We start from the raw sequence: 19,042 nt of genomic DNA on the forward strand, positions 1-19,042 counted from the left end.
ATAAAAGGATACTTCTGTCTGTCTGTCTGTCTGTCCGGGCATCACTCAAAAGTTATAGAGCGTACCTACACATATGTTATATCAAAAGAAAGGTTACGATTAGGAGGGTCACCCAGGCATATTTACTTTTTGATCAGACAATAATTGTTCGGACAGTAGACAAAAAACCTTCAAAAACCGGGAAAAAATCCGCTCATTAGCGCTTGACCAATCCTACCGCTCATTAGCGTTGAGTGATGTGATGGTTGACCAATCCGCATGCTGCGTCACGGGGGGCATTTCATGGCATTTGTGGGTAGGGCCTAATCCTTCAAACTGCCATTATTCAGGTGAGTGGCGGCCATTACAGACCGGCCGGGCCTGAAGCTCAAAAAATTACTCTCTCTCTCTCTCTCCTCTTCCCTCTCTTCTTCCCTCTCTCTCTCTCTCCTTTACTCGCTCTCTCTCTCTCCTTCCCCCTCTCTCTCTTGCCGAGAGTGCGGGACAGGCAAAACCGGGGCTTTCCAACGAGCCGTCCCCGACCACAATCGGGCACGGGAGTCCGCAGCGAAAGGCGTTCGTCTGCCGCCCGGCCAACTGGGTCCAAAGACCTGCCGCGTTAACCTTCAGGGACCCCGGGCTCGCTTCGGAGCGCTGGGCACCCAGCCTCCCATTGTCGGACTGACTCCGTTCTGGTACCGTGGTGAGTCTGGCCGGGCCTGAGGCGCTAGGGAGGGAGAGGGGAGGGAGGGAGAGAAAGGAAAGGAGGGAGAGACAGGAGGAGGGAGAGAGTGAGGGGGAGGGAGGGAGAGGATAGGGGGAGGGAGGGAGAGGAGAAGGGGAGAGAGAGAGAGGGGGGAGGAGAGAGAGGGGGGGAGGGAGAGAGAGAAGTGGAGGGAGAGAGAGAGGGGGAGGGAGAGAGAGAGATAGGGGGAGGGAGAGAGAGGGGGGAGGGAGAGAGAGAGGAGGGAGGGAGAGGGGGGAGGGAGAGAGAGAGGGGGGAGGGAGAGGAGAGTGACCAGCCCACCAGTCGCATAACCAGTTTTACAAAAAAGCCCCTCTCTCTCTTCCCCCAGTCTCTCTATCCCCCCCAGTCTCTCTCTCTCTCTCTCTTCCCCCCCTCATTCGCTCTCTCCCCCCAAATCTCTCTCTCCCCCCCATCTCTCTCTTCTCCCACCAGTCTCTCTCTCGATCCCCAGGCCTCTCTCCCCCCCCCCCAGTCTCTCTCTCTCCTTCCCACAGGGACAGACAGACAGACAAACTCATTTATATATATACTAGCTGGAGTGCCCGGCGGTGCCGAGGCTTTTTCGAGGGCATGTTGTTGTTGGAAGAGAGAGAGAGAGAGAGCGCGACTGGGGGGAAGAGAGAGCGCGACTGGGGGAAGAGAGAGAGCGCGACTGGGGGAAAGGGGGAAGGGGGAAAGGGGGGAAGGGAGGGGGGGAAAGGGAGGGGGGAAAGGGAGGGGGGAAAGGGAGCGGGGGAAAGGGAGTGGGGGGAGGGGGGAAGGGAGAGGGGAGGGTGGGAAAGGGGGAAAGGGAGGGGGAAAGGGAGGGGGAGGGGGGAAAGGGAGGGGGAGGGGGGGAAGGGAGGGGGGAGGGGGAAAGGGAAGGGGAGAGGGAGGGGGAGAGGGAGGGGGGAGAGGGAGGGGGGGAAAGGGAGGGGGGAGGGAGGGAAAGGGAGGGGGGGAGGGGGTGGAAAGGGATGGGGGAGGGGGGAAAGGGAGGGGGGGAAATGGAGGGGGAGGGGGGAAAGGGAGGGGGGAGGGGGGATGGGGGAAAGGGAGGGGGAAAGGGAGGGGGGAATGGGAGGGGGGAAAGGGAGGGGGAGGGGGGGAAAGGGAGGGGGGAGGGGGGAAAGGGAGGGGGGAGAAGGTTGGAAGGGAGGGGGGGAGAAGGGGGGAAAGGGAAGGGGGGAGAAGGGGGAGAGGAGGGGGAAAGGGAGGGGTGGGAGAAGGGGGAAAGGGAGGGGGGAGAAGGGGGAAAGGGGAGGGGAGGGGGGAAAGGGGAGGGGAGGGGGGAAAGGGGAGGAGAGGGGGGGAATGGGGGGGAAATGGGAGGGGAGGGGGGGAAAGGGGAGGGGGAAAGGGGAGGGGGGAAGGAGGAAGGGGAGGGGAGGGGGGAGAGAGGGGGCCAGGGAAGGGGGGGCAGGAGAGGGGGGAGGGAGAGGGAGGGGAGAGAGAGGGAGGGAGGGGGAGGGAGAGAGGGAGGGAGGGGGAAGGAGAGAGGGAAGGAGGAAGAAACCGGGCAGCCCAGACTAAAGATGGCGCTGTTCGGGCCCACATTGAAGTTCTGCCATGATCAAAGATGGCGTCACAAGGAAATTGTTGTGCCGCCAGGATCAAATATGGCGCCGTGGTGTCGCTGCATTGAACTGCTGCCAGGATGAAAGATGGCCGGGCCCAGTTGCCGGGGTAACCCTCCTCCCCTCCCAATCTCCAGAGCCCATTGCCGGCTTAACCCTTGAGAGGGGGGGAGACCAAGGAGAGGGGCTAAGGGCAGGGGCAGAAAGAAAAAAAAGCTGTCTGCCAGCCTTCAGGGCGGGTGCGGCCAGCCTTGAAGGTGCGTGAAGAAGCCGACGGCCATTTCCTCATGTTGGTTGGAAGCACGGAAAAAAAATTTTCTTAATAAAAACTGCAAAATTTCTTTACTTTTAAAAAAAGCAGCTGCAAAGTACAAAATCGGAAATCTTCTAACTTTATATGTTCTTTCCTTAAAAACTTTTGGCTTTTGTATATTTTCTAACTTTATATCTTCTTTCGTGAAAAACTTTCGGTTTTTGTATATCTTCTAACTTTATATCTTCTTTCCTTAAAAAACTTTCGCCTTTTGAAAACCGAAAGTTTTTTAAGGAAAGAAGATGTAAAGTTGGAAGATATAAAAACTGAATTATTTATTCTCTATCTCTTCACTTACGTTGCAATAGTTGCTGCAGTCACTCCAGTGCTCGCGAAGACTAAAGTAACTTTTATTTATTCTGTCTTATTAAGCATCAGGCCCCGCCCACACACGCCATAGGATTGGTCAACCATCACGTGATGGGGGAGACCGAAGGCGGTGGGGTGAGGGGTGGGAGGAGCTTGCCACCAAACAGTTGCCTAGGGCCCAGCATGGCTGGCAACAGACGCCCAGGCTTAGAGGCCTACTGCAAAAACGGGGAAAGGTAGGAAAATTAATGAGATTAGATAAAAGATTTAGAAAGTAATTAACTTTTTTTTAAAACAATTTCTGAAAGTAATTAACTTTTTTTAAAAAGAATTTCTGTTTTAAAAGGAACTTTTTTTTTAAATACGCAGAGAGCGGGAAAAAGAAATGAAAAGTTTGGAATCAAGATGGCGGCGACTCACCTCGGTTCAGAACGATAAGGCCCGCCCACACAGGCACCGATTGGTGGACCGTCAGGTCACCGAAGCGTAGGATTGGTCAATCGTCCGTCACTCGACCGTAGGAGGGCCCGCCGCACGTGCCAGGAACCCGCCGTACGATTGGTCGACCTCGACGTCACTCGATGCTAATGAGCGGATAATGAGCGGAATGTTGAAAGTTTTTTGGATACCGCGGGTGCAATTTTTGTCCGGCCGAAACGTAAATACGCTTAGGACAGTTCTGGAATCGTCAGCTTTCTTTCGACGTAACTCACGTGTAGGTACGCTCTATAACTTTTGAGTTAATTCAATACAGACAGACAGACGGAATGACAGACAGACAGAAGAACCGCTTTATATATATAATAAGATATATATAATTATTTATACTTTTTCATAACAACATGCCCTCAAAAAACCCTCGCACCGCCGAACACTCCAGCGAGTAAAAGATGTAATAGCAGAGCACTTGGAAAACAGTGACCGGATCAGACAAAGTCAACATGGATTTACAAGAGGTAAATCCTGCTTGACTAATCTACTGGAATTTTTTGAGGATGTAACTGGTAAAATAGATAAAGGAGAACCAGTGGATGTGGTGTATTTGGACTTTCAAAAGGCTTTTGATAAGGTCTCGCATAAGAGATTAGCGTGTAAAGTTAAGGCACATGGGATTGGGGGCAAGGTATTGAATTGGATAGAGATCTGGTTGGCAGACAGAAAGCAAAGAGTTGGAATAAACGGCTCTTTTTCCGAGTGGCAGGCAGTGACTACTGGGGTACCGCCGGGATCCGTCCTTGGACCCCAGCTATTCACAATATATATCAATGATCTGGATGAGGGAACTAGATGTAATATCTCCAAGTTTGCAGACGACACAAAGCTGGGTAGGCGGGTGTGCTGTGAGGAGGATGCCGAGAAACTCCAGTATGATTTGGACGGGTTGGGTGATTGGGCAGAAGCATGGCAGATGCAATATAATGAGAATTAATGTGAGGTTATCCACTTTGGTGTCAAAAACAAGAAGGCAGATTATTGTCTGAATAGCAATAGATTGGGAGAAGGGGAAGTGCAACGAGACCTGGGCATCCTTGTGCACCAGTCGCTGAAGGTAAGAATGCAGGTGCAGCAGATGGTTAAGAAGGCAAATGGTATGTTGGCCTTCGTAGCGAGAGGGTTTGAGTACAGGAACAAGGATGTCTTGCTGCAGTTGCACAGGGCCTTGGTGAGACTACATCTTGAGTATTGTGTGCAGTTTTGGTCGCCTTATCTGAGGAAGGATGTTCTTGCCATGGAAGGAGTGCAGCGAAGATTCACCAGGCTGATACCTGGGATGGCAGGAATGACATATGAGGAGAGATTGGGTCGATTGGGCTTGTACTCACTGGAGTTTAGAAGAATGAGAGGGGATCTCATTGAAACTTATAAAATTCTAACAGGACTGGACAGACTAGATGCAGGAAGGATGTTACCGATGATCAGGGAGTCCAGAACCAGGGGTCACAGTCTAAAGATAAGGGGTAAGCCATTTAGGACAGAGATGAGGAGAAATTTCTTCACCCAGAGAGTGGTAAACCTGTGGAATTCTCTACCACAGAAAGCAGTGGAGGCCAATTCATTAAATATATTCAAGAAGGAGTTGGATATATTTCTTAAGGCTAAAGGGATCAAGGGATATGGGGAGAAAGCAGGGACAGGGTACCGAGTTTGGATGATCAGCCATGATCGCAATGAATGGCGGAGCAGGCTCGAGGGCCGAATGGCCTACTCCTGCTCCTACCTTCTATGTTTCTATACCTCATTATAAACTGAAGTGGACAACCTGACCAAAAATTTCACTCACTTCCGGGGAGAATTTCTCCAGCTGCTCAGGCAGAGACCTATTTAAAGTGGCCGTGCACCTCTTAAAGGGAGGTTGCATTCCCTTGTGGCTGCTGTAAGAAGAATCATCTGAGAAATGAGTTGCAGGCTGATGCGCTATCAATTCTAATAAAAGGCTAGGCAGAGTTCAGAACAACAGGCTTTTATTAACTACTGAATTGCACTTCAGACAGATCAGGACTATGCCTCTAGTGGACGACCGAATGCCAGGAGCTGCCATGCGGCCGCTCTTATACTCGGTAGCCCAGGGGCGGAGTCAGCTGAGGCATAGTCAGGCACAACAGTGAAACAAGAGTGAACGACAACAACAACAACAACAACAGTGAACACAGTGAACTACAGTGGTTTACCACATTCACCCCTCGTTTAAAATTAAGTCCGGCGGGGTGAAGTGTATCAAAAGTTCGAGTAGGCGAGTCTGTCGGGCGGCCTCGTTTGCCGTCGAGATCTTCGTGGCGACGGTTGCGATGGTACAGCTTCCCACAACGCGTCTTGAGCGGGGTCCAGCACCGGCGTATCGTCCCCTTTGGTGTTGGGTGGGCGAGTGGGCTCCGGCTGGTCCTGGGGGCGCGGCATGCCGTCTACTGGGGTGGAATGGACAGGGGTGAGAATTGGGTCTACTGAATTTTGGGCCGTGTCGGAGGGGGTCGTGGTGGGGGGCAATGGTGGCGGGTCAGTGGACCCCGAGGGTGCCAGATCTCTAATGGAGACTGTGTCCTCCCGCCCGTCCGGGTATGCCACGTAGGCGTACTGGGGGTTGGCATGGAGGAGGTGAACCTTCTCTACCAGGGGAGCCGTTTTGTGGGACCTTACATGCTTCCTCAGCAGGACGGGCCCTGGGGACGTCAGCCAGTGTGGTAGTGAGTTACCGGATGTGGACCTCCGGGGAAAAACAAACATTCGCTCATGGGGGGTTGCGTTGGTGGCTGTACACAGCAGTGACCGGATGGAGTGGAGCGCATCGGGTAGGACATCCTGCCAACGGGAGGTCGGAAGGCCCCTAGATTTTAAGGCTAGGAGGGCCGCCTTCCAGACCGTCGCGTTCTCTCTTTCAACCTGTCCGTTCCCCCGGGGGTTGTAGCTGGTGGTCCGGCTTGAGGCAATACCTCTCATGAGCAGGTACTGACGGAGTTCGTCGCTCATGAAGGACGAGCCCGGTCGCTATGAATATAGCTGGGAAAACCGAACAGAGCAAAGAGGTTGTGCAGGCATTTAATGACCATAGCGGTGGTCGTGTCCGGGCAGGGGATGGCAAAAGGGAAACGGGAGTACTCATCAACTATGTTGAGGAAGTACACATTGCGGTCAGAGGAGGGGAGGGGCCCTTTAAAGTCGATACTCAGGCGCTCAAAAGGGCGGGTGGCCTTGATCAGGTTTGCTCTGTCAGGCCTATAAAAGCACGGCTTGCACTCTGCACAGACTGGGCAGCTCCTGGTCATGGTCCTGACCTCCTCGATGGAGTAAGGCAGGTTGCGGCCCTTAATGAAATGGAAGAACCTGGTGACCCCCGGGTGGCAGAGGTCGTTGTGGAGGCCCCGTAGTCTATCGATCTGCGCGGTGGCGCATGTGCCTCGCGATAGAGCGTCTGAGGGTTCGTTGAGTTTCCCTGGCCGGTACAAGATGTCGTAATTGTAGGTGGAAAGTTCGATTCTCCACCTCAAAATCTTATCATTTTTGATTTTACCCCTTTGCTTGTTGTTGAACATGAAAGCAACTGAACGCTGGTCAGTAAGCAGGGTAAATCGTTTTCCAGCCAGGTAGTGCCGCCAGTGGCGCACCGCCTCCACAATGGCCTGGGCCTCTTTTTCCACAGAGGAGTGTCTGAGTTCGGAGCCCTGGAGGGTTCGTGAAAAGAAGGCCACGGGTCTTCCCGCCTGGTTAAGGGTAGCGGCCAGGGCGAAGTCGGATGCATCGCTCTCCACCTGGAAGGGGATGGACTCGTCTACCGAGTGCATGGTGGCCTTGGCAATGTCATCTTTTATACGGTGAAAGGCTAAGTGGGCCTCCGCCGTCAGGGGGAAGGAAGTGGACTTGATAAGTGGACGGGCTTTGTCCGCATAATGAGGGACCCACTGGGCGTAATAGGAAAAGAAGCCCAGGCACCTTTTGAGGGCCTTGAGACAGTGGGGCAGGGGAAGTTCCATCAACGGGCGCATCCGGTCAGGGTCAGGACTGATGACTCCGTGTTTCACCACGCAACCAAGGATAGCGAGGCGGGCTGTGCGGAATATGCACTTTTCCTTGTTGTACGTGAGGTTTAGGAGTTGGGCCGTGCGGAGGAACTTATCAAGATTGGCGTCATGGTCCTGCAGGTCATGGCCGCAGATGGTCACGTTGTCTAGGTAGGGAAACGTGGCCTGTAACGCATTCTCGTCGACCATCCGGTCCATCTCCCTCTGGAAGACGGAGACACCATTGGTGACGCCAAAAGGAACCCTGAGGAAGTGAAAAAGGCGGCCGTTTGCCTCGAAAGCTGTGTACTGGCGGTCCTCAGGGCGGATAGGGATTTGGTGGTATGCTGCCTTGAGGTCAATGGTCGAGAAAACGCGGTATTGCGCTATCTTATTAACCATGTCGGCTATGCGGGGGAGGGGGTATGCATCCAACTGGGTGTACTTGTTGATAGTCTGGCTGTAGTCGATGACTAGGCGCTGCTTGTTGCCAGTCTTAACGACTACCACCTGGGCTCGCCAGGGGCTGGTACTACCCTCAATAATCCCCTCCTTCAGGAGCCGCGTCACCTCAGATCTTATGAAGGATCTGTCCCCGGTGCTGTATCGCCTGCTCTTTGTGGCGATAGGCTTGCAGTCGCGGGTGAGGTTGGCGAACAGGGGGGGGGGTGTGATTTTGAGGGTGGAGAGACTACAGGTGGGGCGTGGCGGGCAATTTAAAAACTGCTGGTTGCAGACAGTGAGTGGGGGAAAAGGTCCACCGTATGTCAAGGTGACACTCTTAAAGTGACAATGAAAGTCCAACCCCAGTAGAACGGCAGCGCAGAGATGTGGCAGGACGAAGAGCTTTACATTTTTATATACGGAGCCCTTCACCGAGAGGGTCACTACGCAATAGCCGCCGACGTCTGCTGAGTGGGATTTCGAGGCCATGGAGATCCGATGGCGCGTTGGCCGGACCGAGAGAGAATAGCGCCGTACTGTATCAGGGTGTATGAAGCTCTCCGTGCTCCCGGAATCAAAAAGGCAAGTTGTGGCGCGGCCATTTACCTGGATGTCCATCGTGGACCTGGCTAGCTGATGGGGTCTGGATTGATCCAGCGTGATGGAGGCCGCTGTGGAGTCGGTAGCGTCGCTGTAGAACCCCGGTGAGGCGGCGGTGGGTGAGTCGGGGGCCCGTTGGCAGAATGGCAGACAAGATGGCGGCGTCGGAGAGGAAGGACAAAATGGCGGCGCCCATGACGATCCCGATCCCCACGAGGCTGGAGGGAGGCAAGATGGCCGCTCCCACGAATCGCACGCGGCGCTGCTGGAGGTAGGGGTCTTCTGGCTTCTGCAGACGCCAGCGTAGTGTCCCTTCTTACCGCAGGCAGAGCAGACCGCGTTTTTCGCCGGGCAGCGCGCCCTGGGGTGTTTGGTTTGGCCACAGAAATAACATTTCTGGCTCGGGCGGGACATCGCTGCAGCAGTTGAGGCCAGGGCCCGTGGCAGCGCCGCGTCCCAAGGTGGCGGCGGCTGCGGCATCCATGAGGCGGCCGCGCGGTCCGGGGAGTAGGCCTCCATGTTCCGGTGGGCTACGTCCAACGAGAGGGTGAGTGAAATCGCCTTCTTCAGGTCGAGCTCGCTACTTTCCAGCAGTCGCTGCCGTGTGTGAGTGGACCTGAGGCCCGCCACGAGGGCGTCCCGGATGAGCTCCTCCGTATGTTCCGTGGCTGTTACTTGCTTGCATTCGCAGGCTCGGCCGAGTTCCTTCAGCGCCCGTATGTATGCTTCTGTGGGTTCCCCGGGCTGTTGTTTGCGAGACCCCAGGAGATGTCTTGCGTAAACATAGTTGACCGGGCGTGCGTATTGCTCCTTCAGGATGTCGATAGCCCCCTGGTAGCTCGTAGCATCCCGGATAAGGGCAAAAACTCGGTGGTTTACTTTAGAGTTCAGCACCCTGAGCTTGTCGGCATCGGCAGCGACGGTCTCGCCGGATGCAGTCAGAAAGGACTCAAAACAGTGCAGCCAGTGCGAAAACTTAGCAGTCGAGTCCGGTTCTTGCGGGTCGAGTTCCAGGCACTTGATCTTAAGAATCTGCAGCATCGTTTTTTTTTTTTTTTTCAGTAGTTAATAAAATTGATGCGCTATCAATTCTAATAAAAGGCTAGGCAGAGTTCAGAACAACAGGCTTTTATTAACTACTGAATTGCACTTCAGACAGATCAGGACTATGCCTCTAGTGGACGACCGAATGCCAGGAGCTGCCATGCGGCCGCTCTTATACTCGGTAGCCCAGGGGCGGAGTCAGCTGAGGCATAGTCAGGCACAACAGTGAAACAAGAGTGAACGACAACAACAACAACAACAACAGTGAACACAGTGAACTACAGTGGTTTACCACACAGGCAACCTCCTAAGTTCTCAGAAGCCTCCCTGGAGGTGCTTGTGGAAGTGGTGAAGGTGAGGAAGGAATTCCTGTTCTCCAACAATACCAGGAGGGCTGCCAAACACTCTGACCACCAGCCATGGAGAGAGCTTGCAGAGGTCTTCAGCTCCAAGAGGTCCCCAGGACCTGGACAAATACCCCAGCCTTGGCCTTACAGCACCACATGGATCTGCACCAAAGTGCTCTCCAGCAGAGTGGTAGGAGTGAAGTGCAGCTGGGCCATGAAAGAGATGATGGAGAAAGGGGACATGGAGACTCCGCTCAAAGTGCTTTCGCTTCTCACTCGTTTCCTGCCTCCCCACCCCCCCAGTCAGTACCTGACATGCTGCCTCCTCTCCCAATGGCTGAGTCTGCCCCTGCATAGGTGCAGGTGGAGCAGTCTTTGGCGGGGCCTTTACGCCAATGTTCCCGCTAAGCTGCGCGCGCGGCTGTGCAGTAATCCGAAAGGTCCCGTGCCGTCTACTCACTGCAGCTTACAGGGATCAATGCCTCATGGGCTCCAACATCCAGAGATCGTCGGCCAAGAGCATCTCAGCAATCGGAGCAGGGATCTGAGCAGCCTGCGCCTACCTCTGTGAAGCAACAGGGATTGCACCACATAGGAGCGGTGGAAAAGAAAGAGTAAATCTTTGTCGTTGCACAAGGATATGCACATAGGTGTATGAGAAATGTTATGTTGTGTAGTTTCTGTTTCTTTAGTGGAATCAATTACATTTCATTAGTTTGAACCACTTTCCCGTCTTGCCCATTCTTGGTTGCTTGGTGGCAAGTGGCCTCTTAACGGCCTTGTTTATCTAGTGGTCATATGGCATTCATTGTAGCACTGCTGGGCTTCACTGTTCAGGTTTCTGACAGGTGTCATCAGCCAAGTTTGAAGTGGGTATCCCTTGTCTCCTAGCTCTCACCCCTTAAGCCTGCTTCCAGATCTGAAGACGTCAGGGAGCTTGAACTACCGCAGAATAAAAACATTATGGCAGCTCTCTGGGAATCTTGCGCACACCTACAGAAATATCTTTGTGGTTGCACACCAGCTGCACATTGGTGAAGTGGAACCTTGCGGTTCACGGACATGCCTGGTTGATCTGGGGATGCGCGAATTGCCACGTGTGTGCAGTCGATGACATCCTGCACCTGTGGGAAATCAGCTAGAGATGCAAACCTGAGCGCAAACTCATTCTGACTGGTGCCATCACAGGCGAAGTTGACATAATTGCCAGCCCTGGAAAACAAGCCATCAGTCACCTGTATTATGCATTTGTGGGCCGCCAACTGGGAGATCTTGGATATGTCTCCAGCAGAGGGTGGTCACTAGGTGCAGCAGGGAGCAGGTTTGCTACTAGGAGGCTGCAGATGTCTGCCACCATCTGACGCGACAACCTGATCCTCCTGAAGCACTGCTGTTTCGACGTGTCGAGGAAACTCAGCCTCTGCCTATACACCTGTGAGCTGCACCCCTCTGCTGCTCCCCTTTCTGCTCAACCCCTCTCTGCTGTCCAGTTGCAGGTCTCTCAACAGCAGGCTGCTGCTGCTGGTGCTGGTGCTGGTGCTGGTCATGTTGCTCCTCATCCGAGGTCCAATCTAGTTCACTCATCGTGATTCAGAAAACCTCCAAAGTGTAGAATGTCAGCAAAAGTACAGTGAACAAATCCTTTCCCACTAATAGGTAAGAAAGCAGCTGTGAGTACTGAGTATTTATTGCAGTACTTCCATGAGTTTTAATCAACCCCCTCAATTGCCATTGTGTTCTCGCTTTGCTTTCACTGGCGAGCTTCAAAAAGCCTAGGAAACCCGTGGATGCGACAATAAACTTAAAACAGTGTTGAAATATCACTCTAATTAGCGATTAGCATATGTTAATAGGTAACACGCCTCTCCCAAGGGAATTGCTCGCAACGAGCCTAACACACTTGAGTTAAACGTGGAAGTCAGCAGGTTGGAGCAGGCTTCCCAATGTGCTTGCATGTTTGCCGGATTTAAACCCCACCTGCACCCAAACACATTTGCTCCTCCAGGTTTAAATTCCCCTCTTGAGCACAGAATCTAGGCTGACACTTGAGTGCAATACTGAAGGAATGCTGCACTGTCAGAGCTGCCGTCTTTGAGATGAGATGTTGAACCGTGTCTGCACTCTCAGGTGGACGTAAATGATCCCATGGCACGATTGGAAGAAGAGTAGTGGAGTTTTTCCTGGTGTCATAAAACAGGTTATCTGGTCATGTTCTCATTGCTGTTTGTAGGAGCTTGCCACATTTCCTATATTATAACGGTGACGACACGTCAAAGTACTTCATTGGCTATAAAGCACTTTGGCACATGCTGAGGTTATGAAAGGTGCTATATAAATGCAAGTTCTTTCTTTCTATTCCTTCAACCGCCCCCCCCCAACCCCCCACCCCCGCACCAGGTGAGTGCCCCTTTAAATTTTGCTCCAGTTATGTCAATCCCACATGGTTTTACTGAACAGGTTGGCCACTGGGCAGGACTTCTTTTCCACCCAGTTAAAATAGCATCAGGGTCCCAATGACCTCATGCAACACCAATTTAAATATATTTATCAGGCACCTGCCAGTTTCTGGCAGGTCCAAACGGAGTCAGTTCCATAAAAATCAGGATGAGTGACTTCCCAGCGGGAACAGGGATGGCGGGGTGTGTAAGTGGATTCACCTGATTTTAACTGCTCACCCATCCTGTTCCCATTGGCGGGTAGGGTTAAAATTGCATCCGTTTTAAAAAAGCTAATTGAATTCTCGCTCTTACATTTTTCATGGTGTGTAGTGGATACATACAGAATGACTATTTATAAATCTCTGTTCATTTCTATGCTTCTTGTGAGATAGGTAGTAACACATAAATAGGTGTTACACACTTACCCATCGAAGATCCACAATATGACCTGTATTTTGTATAATCAGTAATTAAGAATGTGACACCTCATACAATGGAACGTTTATTCAATAAAAGATTAGAAAGCACTGAGGATTGTAATCATGAACAAACCTTTGCCTTGTTTTTAGCAAAGTGAGATGACTGTTTAAACCACCGCACATTAGAATAGTAATTGTGGATAGCTCATTAATTAACTGTCGATTAAATAATTACATAAAAATATATATGTGTGTGTGTATAAATTGTGAATATTCCCCTGTGTTTATTCTAAATCTCCATTTAGGTAAACACTTTGTCACTGGAAGATTAAAGTACCTGGGTATGTGCCCCCTGGGATTTAGGCTTTACACTGGATTTTACTTTACTCCAGAGTGAGACTTTAATTGCTAACTGGTGCTCTCAGTATTAAGAAGAAAAGTGTCAAAATTAGTTGCACTTCTTCAATGTTCCGATACTGAATAAAACCTCAGCAGTTTAAACAATTTAAATATCACATTCTTATGGGAAGGCAGGCTTTAAGTCTGCCATGGTTCCACTAAGCTAAGGGCATTGCAGGTCAGACTTTCAAATCCATTATTATTATTTAACCTTATCCATTTTGGCCACTAATGCACTGACTGTGTTTTCCCACACGATGCAGTATTCCAGCGCTGCTGTCTATTGAGTGGTCCTTATCCAGCACATTCTTTCAAAGTCTATGCGGAGAAAGTTGCCAAGCTTTGAATCAATTGAATTTTATCAACTTGTTCCTCACTTGTACGGTCTTCTGCCACACGTCCAAGCTGATGTGTAATCCAGTTAAACTATGGAGCAGCATGGCTGTCATGATTAATGGGCTTTTCCTTAATGGGACAAAATAGAAAGAGGTAGGAATAGGTAATATGGTAGATCTCTTTGATCAATCTCACTTTTCTTTATTTAACAATCCCGAGCAGTTGTTTAATGTCCTGGGGGGATCAATTTCTTAGGTACCATCAAATGAATTCTACATTCCTGAACAGTGCAAGGAATGGGCGTCATGCACTGAGTCACTTGAATACTGAAAGCTGTTTAAGTGCCCATCAATGAGGCTCAATAACCAGTCTCACTCCTCCGTCACTGTAGCCTCGGAATTAATGTTGCTAATAATTGCGGAAAAACAATGGGCTGGATTTTAAATCGGGTGCAGGCTGTTGTCGTGTTATCCGAATTTCGTGTTTCCCACATGAATCTAAATGGATGTGGAAGACTGATGCAATTTTAACTCAATTGGCCAATTGATTTCCAACGTGTGGGAAGCCTTTGCAGACTGAAAGTCCCCTCCGATGATGTCATCATTGCTGCTGCATTTAAGGTCCACAGCAAGTCTTGCTTCTTCTGCAGGCTTCCAAGCTTTCTCCAGAGGGACCTGCAGGAAAGATGACAAGCGGGAGGGCCAGATCAGCTCCTCGCTTTGACGAGGCGGCACTGCAGGCATTAGTCGATGGGGCTAGGGCCAACAGGGAGGTGCTGTTCCCTTCATCAGGAAAGAAGAGGCCTCCCACTCAGACCAAGGCAGTGTGGATGCAGGTGGCTGAGGAGGTCAACTCCTTGGGAGTCACCCGCAGAACCTGGATACAGTGCAGGAAAAGATTTCATGACCATCAGTGTAGGATTTGCAAAATCCAGAAAATACAGTCGAGATTGGTAAAACCCCTGAAATGGCCACATTGTGAGAACACAAGAAGGAGTTGGCAGTTCTCATGGCTCAGTTCAAAAGGACACACCAGCAGTATCTTACAGCAGCCTGAGTCATCACTGATTAGATGATTCCAGAACTTACTGCTATTGATATGATAATATGGTTACAGCAGTAATGAACTCGTAAACAAAAGTATTTGCACCTGGAGGTGCGCTAATTGCTAGCAAAACGCAAACCCATCTCTGAAATCGCTGAGCACAGAAAAAAAAACATTATCTGTACCAAACTCAGAGGGACACAGGACAGATCCCATCAGTTTCATTTACAAGACATTAAAATAAAGTACTTGCTTTTGTCAAAGCAGCCTGCCCATTACCTTGACAAAAGAAAACCCCTGATTTGGCGCCGAGATAAGGGCAAGGAAACAGTATAACTGTTGAGGGAAATTCTAACAGGCTAGATTCATTCAGTGAGATTCAGACAGATCCATCACAGATTCACACAGACACAAGGTCAAGGACAGAGCGAGGAGGACCCATAAGATTGTGCAGGAGGAGAGATTCAGCCAGACTCAGACAGATCCACAAGATTCACCAGAAGCAGTGAAGTCCAAGTCCAGAGACCATCAGGAGTTCGAAGGCCGAGTGGAGTGGAGACGGTTCGAGGAGTTCGGAGGACTTTCAAGATTGTGCAGGAGAGCAGATTCAGAAGTTCAGTCCAGATCCAAGACCATCAGGAGTTCGAAGGCCGAGTGGAGAGGAGACGGTTCGAGGAGTTCGGAGGACTTTCAAGATTGTGCAGGGTTCAGGAGCCGGTCCCATGAGGAAGATCGGAGATCCCGGACGTCACAGGAGTACCAAGATTAAGGACGGTTTTAAAAGTCTGGTGAGCATAAAGGCCCAACTCTACCTAACTGACATAGTTGAGGTATATTTTAGCAACAGGAGGGTTTGTAATTCAGGAGTGTGATTTATCCCTCGATGTGTCCGTGCGCTTTTCCCACCCCCGTTTTAGTATACCGCTGATTAAGAATTGTTGTATGATTTAAGATAGTCAAAGTTATTCCTTGTGTGTTAAATTTTAGTTCCCATTGGGAGACGTGCTAATGGTTTTTGTCTAAATTGATTCTTGCATTCTCTGTGTTTATTCTCCTTGAAAATAAAGATATTTCTGATTTAAAACTCACCTTGTCTCACCTGATCCATTTGTCTTCCGAGTCACAAGTTGGGCCACATCAAGGTTGTCTGGCAATAAGCCCAGTGTCTAGAACCGGTGAGGGGGGAGCGCTTCGGAACCGCTCATGAGCAGTGCGAAATCAAAACCGATCTAGCACACCATAAGCTCATTAAAACGACCCCTTACAGAATGGCGACCCAGATGGGACACTGGCTACAGAAACCTTGTGCGGTGGACAAAGACTCGGGTGAGACAGATGTTATGAAAGATAGGTTAGCCTCCTATGTGTGTGGTAAAGTAAATGTAGCGAAAAAATGGGTGTATGACCTGTTAGGAGCCGAGCGTCCCCTAAAGGCAGCCGCCCAGTGGACGGCTAGTAAAGAGCACCGCAAGGGCATTGAGAAAGCGGTGTGGCTTAAGTGCTATAAAAAGCAGGTTCTGGCACTGGACCATGCGGTGGCCAGTAAAGAAACCAAGATTAAGCATTTGTCCCAAGAGCTGCAGGAAAAGGTTGCAGCGGAAGGGAAAGTGTTAGTGGCTCTGGAGGCCATAAGCCAAGAGAGGGCAGCGATGGTCCGGGACCATCAGGGGAAGGTAGAAAGGTTGGAGGGCAAGATAGCTGAGCTGGAGGGGAGCGCTAGGTTCAGGGTAGAACATGTAGAGTATCAGGCAAGAGAATCCAGGGAGAAAGAGAGGAGATTAAAAACAGAGATTAGCCGCCTTACAGGGGAACTGAAGGCACAGGAGGAAAAAGTAGGCGAAGTAAAAGCAGCCTATAAGCTGGCCTGCGCTCAAGGGTTTGAGGAGGCAGACCACCGCCCCTGTAGGCAGGAAATAGAAAGCCTGAATCTGGCATTGGCCAGGGCAAAGGGGATGATATGCCTCATTAGCCCCAAGGTCGGCCAGGCTGAGTTCAACGGTAACCCAAGCAGGGAAGCCCCGCAGGCAGCCCCCAGAACAAAACGGGTTAGGGAACCAGAGTTTTCACAGCCACCACCCCTAGCCCCTAGTTTTCCAGAGGTCTGGGATCAGGAGGGGGTGGAGGATGAAGAACCCAAGGTAGACCAGGGTAGCCCGAGAGAGAATCAGGGACCGGGACCGGTGTACCCCGTGACACAACGGAGGTACGGACCACCCGGTGACGACGGGGAACCTGGGGACATCCAGAACCAATTCCTGGTGCCACACGGTATGCAACAATTGCGTTCCATGGTGAGCTACATCCCCAAGCTCACCATGAAGGGGGACCCTTCTCTGCACTTTAGGGAGATAGAGCAGGCGGCCTGTGTGAATGACTGCGACGAGGCAGAAAAGGCCAAAATGATGCTGTTCTCCCTGGGTAGCGATCTCCTCCAGACGCTACCCAATGAGTGTAAGAGGGATCAGGAGAATTATGGCAAGCTCAAGGAAGAGATCCTGGAGGCCATGGGGATGAACGAGGGGAGTCCGTTCTCCCGGGTAGAGAAAACAGTCCAGCTCCCCGGGGAATTCCCGCAGGCGTTCGCGGACAGGCTGTGGCCAGTCTATCAGGATGCGTGCCCGGGAATGCCGGCACGAGCGTGCCTGAACGGGGAACAGTTAGTTCACTGGCTAAGGTGCCTTATGAACAAATCCCTGCCCCACGTTCGAATGCAGGCAATGGCCTGGTTCGACCCCCGAAACCCTCTGACCATGGAGGCAACGGTAATCCGCCAACTCACTGTCACCTTTAGAAATGGGAGGGATAGTGAGACACCCCAGCAAAACGGGAAGGTTTGTGAGGTCAGGCCTGGTGACCAGCCCCGTAAAGAGTGGCGCCAGGAAGGGAGCCGTCCCAACCAGAGCAGGCAAACGTGCTACGGTTGCGGGAAGGAGGGGCATTGGCACAGGGACTGTAAGAATCCCTGGAAGGACACAAGGGAAAAGGTTCCCACAGGCCCAGTCCAAAAGGCAGAGACAGAAATTGCTCCCGCTGGGATCGAGTCATTTTTAGAGGCCATGCGGTCTCTTCTGACTGGCCAGGGAAGTACAGCTGCTGTAGTTCCCTCCCCCACCTCTGCCCCCCCACAATGACTAGAGCCAGCGCAGCCTGTCGACCTGTGTCCCCCAGAAAGACATGCACAGGAAAAGACCTCCAGTAAAATGGAGGAATACCTGCGGTGCCAGGTTGCGGAGGCTAAGTTAGTTGAGCAGGCTTTAAGGGAGGAGAACGCTAGGTTAACAGCGAGGGCTGGCAGTTTAGAGGGTCAGCTAAAGGGTTTTAAAATGGTTCATGAAGATTTTCAGCCACCAGCAGTGGGTGGTGAGGGGATACCTGCCCCCAGTACAGGAGTGGGTAGGGAAGAGGAGATAAAACTAGATTACTGGCTAGCTGCCAGGTATATTAAACAGTGCAAGCTGTTTAAGCCGGAGGCAGGGAAACAGACAGCAGGGGCTGAAAAGGCCAGTAAAGAGTTAAACGCTGTAGGGGAGCTGCAGCCACAGGTCACACAGGCTGGACGTGCAGCCTGCGTGAGGGGAGGAGTGGTCTCATCTAAACGGGAGACTCCCCCATTGTTCTGGGACCCAGGAGGGGAGGAGCCGGAGGTCTTAGGTCCTGTCCCTGGTTATCCAGAAGGTGAGGAGCCGGAGGTCCCAGGTCCTGTCCCCGATCACCCAGAAGGGGAGGAGCCGGAGGTCCTAGGTCCTGTCCCTGGTCATAATGAAGCCGAGTCGGAGGACGAAGGTCCCGCCCCCGACTGCGGCGAAGGGGAGGAGCCGGAGGTGTTAGGTCTTGCCGCTCAGTGTAGCATTAGAGAGGTGGTGTCTGGGGGCGGGGACTCTCAACCTGGAGTCCCAGGTAGCAAAGCGGTGCCTGCCGCTGACCTAGAGCCTAGGGAGGCGGAGCCTGCGGGAGGAAGCCCACAGCCGGCAGTTGTGGGGAAGCCATGAACTGCAGCCAGGGCCAAAACTCCAGCCAAGGGTCCGACCCGTGAGGATACCTCATATGTGGTGACCGTCAGATGGTCAGAGTGAAAACCGCAACCGAAAAAGGTCTGGTCGCCGGTTTTCGCAAAAAGAAACCCCCGTAAGAAAGCTGCGGGAAATTTAAACAGTCCACAGCCAGCAGCCACAGGCTGCCAGGGACTAGCAGCTGAGACTGATGTGGGAACGCCGCAGGGGGAGGCCTGCGACAGTCCCCGCAGATTATAAGCTGGCCGTCCGGAGATGGGCGGCAGATGTACATAGATATATATAGTTTTGGAGAATAAGGTTTAGTTATTGTTATTTTAGAATGAATGTATAAGGTATTCCATTGGATTGTTTTGTACATTGGATGGTTTTGTATTATTGAAATAAGATTATGTTACGAATCTAGGCGAGTCTGTACATTGTTTGAATGTTTTCTCCGATAGGAGATGTTTACTCAACTTCATTGTCGGAATGAGGAAAGTGCGTGGGCGAGGTACACTCCATAGTAAGGTAAACTACGGGGAAGGTCAGTTGGGGAGGGAACGGATTTGTGCTCACCCAAAGAC

The sequence above is a fragment of the Somniosus microcephalus genome, chromosome 1 (assembly GCF_052327205.1).
Source record: "Somniosus microcephalus isolate GS21.2 chromosome 1, FLI_Smic_1.0, whole genome shotgun sequence".
Lineage (NCBI taxonomy): Eukaryota > Metazoa > Chordata > Chondrichthyes > Squaliformes > Somniosidae > Somniosus > Somniosus microcephalus.